General features: G+C 41.1%; 2 non-coding genes across 2 annotated transcripts; one reads left to right on the top strand and one right to left on the bottom strand.

The window, feature by feature from the left end:
- Positions 1-2,013: 2,013 nt before the first annotated feature.
- On the top strand, positions 2,014-2,087 carry TRNAI-AAU. The gene has a single exon. It is a non-coding gene; the product is annotated as a tRNA-Ile (tRNA).
- Positions 2,088-6,110: 4,023 nt separating this feature from the next.
- TRNAV-AAC lies at positions 6,111-6,183 on the bottom strand. The gene has a single exon. It is a non-coding gene; the product is annotated as a tRNA-Val (tRNA).
- Positions 6,184-8,209: the final 2,026 nt, after the last annotated feature.

The raw sequence follows: 8,209 nt of genomic DNA, 5'->3' as shown, positions 1-8,209 counted from the left end.
TCTACCGTTATGCTTGATTGTATACAAGTAATGATTTTAGAGATAATTCACTGCTGAGGAACTAATAAAAATTAGAGCCTTATGCCATGTCCCAAATTAATTGTAATGTACATATATAATTTTTGTTGCAAGAAAGTAGGCTATAGAAAGCTTAAAATAATTTTATGTTTTGATATACATTTGTGGGTGAGTGAACTTCAAGAAGAAAATAATGACAAAATTAAAGGGTATAAAAAATGCTTATCCATACATTTATTTTTACATAAATAATGATTGTATCAAATTATTCAGAGTTTACAATTTTCAATATATTCAAGAATGATGCAACAGTTTCATTTTTTAAATGTCAAAATTTGTAATACAAAGAAACACATCTGCTTTGTCTTAGGATAAAAATTAATTAATTAGCTGTCAAAAATGTGTGTGGGGAGGTACACAGTTTTAAAAAATTGAGGAGGGCAGTGGATAACAATATTTTGAAGCCTAAGGGCTCAACTTGGCTAAGGGTAAAATGACTAAGTTCTGTTAACTCTTTAGGCTGTTTGTTATCTTGTTACCATTGGAAACAGCCTCCCAGCCCAAGGTAAAGAGGATCCATTCAGACCAGATATTCTAACACCGCCCTCCCTCGAATGCTTTAAAGTTTGTGTAGCTACTAGGGGCGTCCCACAGCAGGGTCATGAAGGCCAGCTTAACGTTATCCTTTCTGCCCTCAAAATGGAAATCTGAGAAACTTGAAAGCGACCCGAAGACCTAGACCACAGCCTTGGCCTGCGTGGTCACCAAACTCGAGCTGAGCCTGACGGTGAGTTCCTAGGAAATTGTTCAGGAGAAGAGCTGCCTTTCCAAAATCTTTGCGAGGGCTCTAGAGCTCAGACTTCTCTCCTCCAACACACACACCTCAACCTGGTTTGCGTCGCCATCCTGTGTTCCGCGTCTGAAAAGAGCTGTGCGATGAGCTGGTGGAACTTGCGAACCCTTAGGGTGCCCGCGGCCGCTGGAAGTGAGTCCCAGGAGCCGGAGGCAAAGAGACGCAGAAGCTCAGCTGAGAAAGAAGCCCTTGGCCTTGAGCAGCTCGAGCGGCGGGAAATGGGAGGGAGGGGAACGTACAGTGTTTGTTTGTTTGTTTGCCTTGAGAATGGTGATTTCCGAGCTGTTACTGAAGGCTACCTTTCTTCACCAACCTCCTACTCCACCACCATTGAGGAGGTGAATTGATTTCTGTTGAAAAGAATTTTTTCGAAAGAAGAAAAAATTCAGACTCCTGATGACATTCGCCGGAGAATCCTTGAGCTCCATTTGGAAGACCCGAAGACCAGGTAATCCCCAGAAATGTGCTCTGCACACCTTTTCCCCATTAGTTAAATTAAATGATTGAGCTGCCGACCACGCTGTGCGGGCACCCGAGGTACCAGAGGAAAGAACACGACAGCACAGTCTAGCCCTCAAGAGGAAAGAGGAGCACAATCAGTTAATTATAATAAGGTGTGTGGAGCAACAGACAAACCGCCGGGCGTTTTGAGGGGAGCACAGAGAAGGGGCATCTCCCAGTCTTCCTCACGCCGGGAGCGGGGACCAAATCCACCAGCTATTACGGGTGGTGGGTCAATTTCATAACCGAACCATTCGGACGTGCAGATCACATCGACCAGCTTCTCCCAGATCCTTCCCTGGGTCTCAGGATCTTTCCCAGGGTCAGAAGAAGGAAGCCTTGCTCGGGAATGTTTCTCTGTACTATTTTCTCAGGGCGGAATAGGCGAGTTTGAGAAAGTTTTATTTTCCACCGGAGGGGCGGAGTTCCTTTCTCCTGAAGGTAGAGTTCTCGCTGTGTCTTTTTCAGTTTCTCCCCCTCGGGAGTGAGGAAAGGGGAAATGGAAAACATGAAGACAAACTTGAGGAAACAATATCGCTTTGTCACAGTTAAAAATATCTAAGCGGAGAAAGTGTCTTCGGAAGACAACGGCAACAAACATTTTGCTTTTTTAAAATTAATAGAAAACACAGGTTCCCTGTGGCCGGTTAGCTCAGCTGGTTAGAGCGTGGTGCTAATAACGCCAAGGTCGCGGGTTCGATCCCCGTACGGGCCACAAGAAAAAGTAAACGTTTTTTTTTCGGCCTTTCCCCCCCTTTTTGCCTTAGTCATTTCACACAATAGAAATAACAGCCTCTTCGACTTAAAGGTGTAATTAAATATTGATTTCATTTCTTAATCCTCAGCGGTGACCCCTACCCATTCTGTCCCTACCGGGCCTCCAAAGGGGATGGGAAAAGAAGAAGAAAAAGAAAAAGAAACTTCTGAAACAAATAGCGTGAAATAAGATAGAAATTTTAGTGAAGAAAATGAGGATACTAGAGTAGGGGTGGCATTTGGTGTGGATGTGGGTCTGACGGCTGCTGTCCTAGCTCCAATTTTTCCTTGTCCCTTTCTCAGAGTTTAGCCTAGTCTCGGTGTATCTGTCGTTTGCTTCCTCTACCTGATCTCGTCCCATGAGCTGCCTTTTCAACACTGTTGAAATTGATATATATATATGTACATATATATATATTATTGTTAAGATAATCACAACTGGACACAATGCATATTTTCCTTTCCTTTTTTCCTTTTAAACTATCAGTCAGCTCCCACGAGAGGTTTTGTCCATGAGGACAGATTTTTTTCCTCTTTCTTCTGGATCTTTAGGACTCAGAACAGTTCTGAAGACAGAGTACACATTCAGTAAATATTTGTGGAGTGACTGTACGAAGAGTCATCATCAGAGTGTGTTTTCAGACTCTGGGATTTTGTTTGCCCAACCTGACTATTATAATACACATCTACGAGGAACCAAAGCCTGTTAAGGGCCAAAAGCTTCAAGACTACTGACTGTTAGAACTTTTGGCCATATAATGTTAAAAGCTGAAATTTTAACATTGTCAAAGCTATTTCAATAATGTCATAATGTGAGTTTTGTGCCGAAAAATCATTAACCTGCTATCTCGCTTCTGTAAAACTGCTTGCTAAAGACAGTGCCCCAAGTGTGGGAATACAACATCCATGTTCTGCATGACCAAGCCCTAAACTGCCCAGATCCTGTTGCACCAGGATATGAGAGTGATGTAATGCTCCTTTTTGCCCCTGTAACCACGCTTGCTCTGCCCCAGTGATTTTTCACTCACAATAAAAGCTTTCTGCTTCAAAAGTTCACTGCTGCTCTCTGTGCCACTGCCCCTGGCGGCGGAGCAGGGAGTAGTCACTGGCCTGCTAATAAAGGCTCCTAAGGTCACCATTGTTACAGCAAAACAATGTGGTTGTAAAGGCGATATCATTTTATAGAATACACAGAATTGCTGATGTGAAAAATAAATGACAAATATAATCCCAGCAGAAAGTGAAATTTAGACATTTCAGATTTGCCTAAGGGGCTTTTTCCAAGGATGATGAAACCACCGCTCAATACTTAAAAAACAAAGTCAAAGCTCATTTAAGGGAGAGCTATATTTGTACAGTATATAGTCCCTTTGAGGAGAATGGATGGCTGATCTTTTTTTGGTTAGGTTGACATAATCTGTGAGAGACTGGTTACTTGGGAGAGACTGCCAGTGTTTGGACGGCACTTGCAGGTGTGTTTATTGAAGTTAAGCCCATTCTTGACTGACTTACTTTCAGAGTCCTTGGGCGGACACTGATTGGTTATTTTGCAAAAGTGTGCTCACAAAAGCAATTATCATCGATAGATTGAATTGGTTTAAAACCAGATCTGGTGGTTACTTGCTATGGCTAGAGAACAATCTCTTTTCCCAAGTTTGTGGTTACTTTATGTTCTCAGCATTTTAATTTGGCCTAAAAGCAAAATTGCACTAAAAATTTTGTTTTTATTTATTTATTTTTGGAGACGGTCTGGCTCTGTTGCCCAGGCTAGAGTGGGGAGGCATCATCAATTTCTCCCCTAAAAATCCATGTGTACTCCTTATGTAATTACTTGAATCTCTTTTGGGGTAGAGATTTTTACTAAAGACTAGCTCATAGGTATCCTCAGAGATCACTTGCCAGACCATGGATTGACTGCCTTTGAGAGTTCTGGCCTAATTACACATGACCTGAGGCTGAGTGTCCTCATTACATGTTAGAGAATATGGCCACTTTCAAAGAGCATAGATCACTTTTGTGATAGCAGACTGAAGGTGGAGCAGTATTTATTAAATGACACTAATGACACACCAAGCTAGTGGACTGCCAAGTCTGTTACTCCATAGTGGACTTCTCATGATTCCTTCTACCAATTTAAATTTTAGCATAGCTGTTCTATTAATAGAATGAGTCTTTACATATCTTTACCTTGAAAAGGAAAAATAACAGAAGACAAACATAAAATCAAAATCTACTGGTCACATGTTGCTATCACAGAACTTAGAAACATTCCATGTTCTCCTCAAGGGACAGTAATTTTCTCATACTCCTATCAGTAAATTACTAATGACTTAAAGAGAGTTTTATCTGCATTGAGTTCATCAATTTTCCCCTGACTAATGGGTTATTCCCGCAAAAATTCAAATATGCCATTTGACCCCTATCTTAAAAAAGCTTCTCTTGACTCAACATTTTCCTCTAGCTAGTGTCCCATTTCTCAGATGACTTTATAAAAACATCTCCTATAGTTACCCAAATTTACTATCTGCAGTTTCTCCCCTCCCAATCTTTTTTAAACCTACTACCTTCAGGTTTTTTTGCATCACCACTTCATGGAAACTTCTGGTCAAGATCACCAATGATCTCTACATGTCTAAGATTAATGATCACTCCCAAGTCCTCGTTTGTCTTGACTTCTCAGGCTCAACAGGCACATTATCCTTCTTAAAACATTTTCTTTGTTTGACTTCTAAGACATTGCAGTCCTGATTGTCTTTCTACCTCCCTGGCTCCTCCTTCTCAATAGCCTTTGTTTCTCCTCTTCTCACCAGCCAGCTTTATGGTGGAATATTTCAGGGCTTGGTCCTTGTATCTCTTTTCTATATACACTCACTTATTTATTTTCATTACTTAAATAATGTCTATAGGCCGGGTGCAGTGGATCACACCTGTAATCCTAGCATGCTGGCAGGTCAAGGCCAGAAGATCACTTGAGGTAAGGATTTCAAGACTAGCCTAAGCAAGAGCGAGATGCCCAGCTCTACAATAAACAGAAAAAATTAGCCGGGCGGAGCAGCCCACACCTGTAGTCTGAGGCAGGAGGATCGCTTGAGCCCAGGAGTTTGAGGCTGCAGTGAGCTATGATGAAGCCACTGCACTCTAGCCCAGGCAACAGAACGAGACTGTGTCAAAAAAAAAGGGGGGGGGGGGGTAGGGGCGGGGTCGGGAGGAGTCTTTAACTACCACTCACAAATTTGAATCTGCAGTCTAGACCACTCTATTAAAGTCCAGATTTGTATATTCAACTGATTCCTCAGCATTACACTGGGATGTTTGAGCATGTCTACAACTGAACTCCCATTTTCCCCTAATAATTCTTCTATGTCCAGTCTTTCCCATTTCAGCTAATGGCAGCTCCATCCTTTCGTTTCTCAGGCAAAAAACTTTGAAGTCATCACTGATTCTATTCTTTCACTCCTCACATCCATTTTCTCTGAAATTCCTTTTGGTTCTACCTTTAAAATATATCCAGACTGTACTTCTCACCACTTCAACTGTCACCACCCTGTCCATACCTAACAGATCTTGATTCCATTCTTTTCTCCCTACAAAATTTTCTCCACAGAGCTGGCAGAAAGACCTTTTAAGAATTTAAATCCCTTGTAATCCATTCACTGCTTGAAACCTAACATCTCATTTTATCAGAGTAAAACCCAACCTCCTTTAAAAGTGGCCTCCATTCTGTCATCTCTCTGCATCCTCCTACTACTCTCCACTTGGCTCATTCTGCTGCAGTTAACAGTTGACTTCTTGATCCTCCCTGCAAACATCAACCGCACAGCCTCGGGGCTGTTCACTCTGTTCCTGCCCTGAACAGAAGGGGACTACACCTTTTCTATGGGTGGCCACAGCCAGGTGCAGCATCTTTTCTAAACTCATTCAATGGAAGGGATATGACATGAACACAAGTGGAGGCAGGGTGAGGAAAAAAGAGTCTCAACCTTGTTTCCGCCCGGTTTCGAACCGGGGACCTTTCGCGTGTTAGACGAACGTGATAACCACTACACTACGGAAACCCACTTGCTTTGGCTCTCTTACATTTGTAAATTAGTTAAAATGAACCTTAAATTTATGCTGTCCTTCAGACTTTTTTTTTTCCCCCCCAGAGGGGCAATTTCCCTATACTTTCTGACTTTTATCTAGCTTCAAAACCCATGAGTTATTCTCATAGCCAAATAAATGCTACTCTTGGAGCCCCACTTTCTTCACAAGCACCACACAGGGAAATCTCAAGCAGTCTTCTGAGAAATTTTATATCAAGAAATATCATGGTATGTTGTATGCTTATTTCTGGGCTGGCATACAAAAAATTAGGCAGGATATCGACTTGAGTGTTTTTCTCTTCATTTCTGGCAGCTTATCAGGAGCTTGGTAGTGAGCTTCACTCAAACTCCCACTTACACCTAAAGGAGACACTTTCTTGAGGTTTGAAACAAAAGACAGAGGCAGTGTTCATGCAAAGGTGTGTAGCAAGAACTATACACCTGGGTTTGTTTGGGGAAGTTTAAAATCATGACAGAAAAACTTTATTCGTTAGGGCCTATACACTGCAATATGCTTATTGTTAATAAATGTGTATATATATATACATGTATGCACACATACACACATGACTATGTATATATGCTTCTAACACTATGTGTACTTTTTGCCATTTCATGTGTCTGTATTGGCAGCCTCCTTGTCCATAATTGTCTCATACATAGCATAGTGAAAAATATCCAGGAGATCAAATTTTACTGATCCTGAAGAAGAGTTGATAAAAGGTTCTGCTATGTAAAGATTTTCATTGAAGAAAGGCATATTTAATCAGCAACTACTCTTTGCTAGGAACTAAAACCACTGTGAACTGGTTCCATAAGAAAAAGGCTATTTCACTTGTTGTGTTCACTGCCTTATTCCCAGCTACTAACAGGCCCTGACTTATAATAGGGATTCAATCAATATCCCTTGAATGAATGAATGAATAAGAGCCAGGTAAAAATCAAGAATTCAGTTTTGAACATCTAAACTTAACCTTTTCCCTGTACATTCTAACTCATGGGCCTTTCAAACTTATGCCAAGGGAGAGGCATATAAGGTTACTTAGCACTTAAAATACCCTCCTTACCTGAGCTTGTGGTGAGACCGTCCTTGGATCTGTTGACCATGGCTTATTTGTTGTTTGTCTTTCACTGTTTCTAGCATTTGTACCTGTCCTCCTCAGCAGTGGCATTGTACCTTAGTGCGGTGGTTATCACTTGTGTGTTATATGCAGAAGGACCTAGTTTTGCTCTGCAGGAGATCTAAAATAAACCAAGTGTTGATCCCTTTGTCCTGGTTTTTTATTTCATAATAGAGAGACAAGGAGTTGTTTTACAATCTTTCCTATCTAGACACCTGCATCAGTGGACTATAGGGTTCTGGGGTCTGGCTGGCATTCCCTCATTTTCTTCTGGCTACAATAAGGGCCCCCCTAAAACCATTTCACCAAAGCCTGAGTGCCATTCTCTTGGAACACAGAATAAATAGCTGATTTCTGGGACTGTTGTGGAAGCTATGGAAATGTGGAATGATGCTAGCTTCAGCCAATAAAGAAAAGACCAGGGAATAAAGAAAAAGACCAGGGATACAGATGGCATGAGCAAACCTTGAGTTCAGCACTACAGAGACAAATTAATGCTCAGAAATAGAAGATAGTCCCATTTGTGTCTTTCTAAGGGAGCTCATGTAGATCCTGTTTTTTAACTCTATATTCTGAAAAGTTGGAGCAGTAGGGGAGAGAATACAATGGTAATTGAGCCAGTATTTTTCAGAACTTAGAGTGATTAGAAATAACAAGAAACTTACAGATGAGGTTTGATTATGTCCTAGATGTAATATGTGTTCCTTCAGTTTAACCTCATTAGATTGAAATGATGAGTGATGACATGAGAGGCAGGGAAATTTGACACAAAAATAATTTTCTAGCCTTTTTAGTATTTTGATCCCAGTATAAATTGTGGTTTCCTATTACTACCCACTATTTTAACTAATCTTTAAGGTTCCACAGTGTTGAAAAAT

The sequence above is a fragment of the Lemur catta genome, chromosome 5 (assembly GCF_020740605.2).
Source record: "Lemur catta isolate mLemCat1 chromosome 5, mLemCat1.pri, whole genome shotgun sequence".
NCBI lineage: Eukaryota > Metazoa > Chordata > Mammalia > Primates > Lemuridae > Lemur > Lemur catta.
Note: the sequence above shows the minus strand (reverse complement) of the source record. Positions and strands in the feature narration are given on the sequence as shown.